Consider the following 1,855-nt stretch of genomic DNA (forward strand, 5'->3'; position numbering starts at 1 on the left):
CATGATGGATCCTCAACTTTAATTTGTATGTGTGTGTGTGTGTGTGTGTGTGTGTGTGTGTGTAGGCCATTAAACTAGGAAGGGACTAAGGGAGGGGGAAGAAGTCTTAAAGGAGGGTTGAGGAGAAGGGGAAAAGGGTAATAGAATATATGACAAGAAGCAAAGAGGGGCTGGGAAAGGAAGGATGCAGGAAAATAGAAGAGGACCAAAAAGAAAGTATGTATGAAAATGCTGCAATGAAATCATTGCTTTGTATATTGGTTTTTAAAAACCAACAATAGTATTTTAAAATAGTAAAATACTAAAAATATTACAAGCAACAATGGCAGCTGTGTCCCACTTGCACATACATTAGCTCTCCTATCATGCTGACTTGGTAATGGATTCAAGTTAAAGACTTACTCATCAAACACAATCTTATCATAGCTCTTTTCAAAACTGGGAATCTGACTAGGTTCTCTGTCCTTAAGTCTCTAAACCCAAGTTCAGGTATCAGATGAACTGTCCTCCAGTTTCAAAATATCTCATGGATCCAAGATGCCTGTAGGGCACATGTGCAGGGGCCATTTGTGCAACCTGGTTCCCAACTCTACAGTCTTTCTCTGTCTGCAACCCAGTCTCCCTCACATCAAACTAAACAGTTGACCCATAACCCCTCTGCCTTCTACCATGCTGCTTTACCTCCGTGTTCTACCTCACTGTGTATTACTACAAAGTTCTGCCTCCAAGACTGGACTCAAGAATGTTTCTTAGCCAAAATTCTTCCTGCCCCAAGGGTAGGAAAATTCACATCCATGCCAAATGTTTGCACTGTTTGCTCTGGGTACAAAAGGCACCATCACTAATGAAAAGTCTAAAAGAGTCATCAAGTAAAAAGGAAGGTAGATATGACTGTGAAGTTATGCAATCTTAAAAGATCCAAAGGGTGAGCAGATGTAAGCAAAAGAAATGAAGAAACTCGTGTTACCAATAGTCAGTTTTATATGTATAGTCATCCCTCAGTATCCATAGAGTATTGGCTCCAAATCCTGCCCCATGGATTTCAAAATCATAGGGTACTCTAGTTTTCTAAGATAGCAAAGTGTTTGCGTACAACTTGTGCATGGCCTTTTGTATATTTTCAGTCATTTCTAAATTGCTTATAAAACCTAATGCTATTTAAATCATTGCTGTACTGTTTGGAAAGTAATTTTAAGTCTGAATATGTTAAGAAGATAAACTTTTTTTCTCAAATTGTTTTCCATTTGTGGTTGGTTAAATCCAGATATGATTCCTGTTGATTTGGAGGGCTAATCAAGATTATCAAAATCAAAGCCAGACTGCATTTTAAAAAAATCAGAGGGTGTACTAGTTACTTTTCTGCTGCTGTGATTGTGTCACAGCTCTGGGAAGAAAGGTATCACAAAGTCACACCACACAACAAACCTCACACAGGAGATTTATTGGGAGAGAAGAACCCAGGAGGGTAAATGCCTCTGCTCAGGTGAGAAACAGCAGAGAACTGAGCAGAAGACAGTGTTTATATAGCATTTATTGTGGGGAGGGGGGAGTCAAGGGTAGGGATTGGTGGGATTTCAAAGCTTGGATTTTTTACTCTGTAGGGTGGGGGCTGGGTCCAGCTGTTAGGGCAGTTAGAATGTTCCGTGGGTAGAACCTGGTGATTGGAGGTCCTCAGGGGAGGGGTCTGGCCACTCATGCACCTTGAGGGGCTTACATTCCCCTCTTTTTTGTTTACTATTGATAAATGATCAGGGGTCAGGAAAGGGGTGACATTATCATTTAGCTACTTCCTACTGAATAGGGGCATTGAAGTCCTTGGGACAAAGTTGACCTTCACCATCAGAGTATAATCTAG

Source organism: Peromyscus californicus, unplaced genomic scaffold (assembly GCF_007827085.1).
Source record: "Peromyscus californicus insignis strain IS unplaced genomic scaffold, ASM782708v3 Scaffold_17__1_contigs__length_78620276, whole genome shotgun sequence".
Classification (NCBI taxonomy): Eukaryota; Metazoa; Chordata; class Mammalia; order Rodentia; family Cricetidae; genus Peromyscus; species Peromyscus californicus.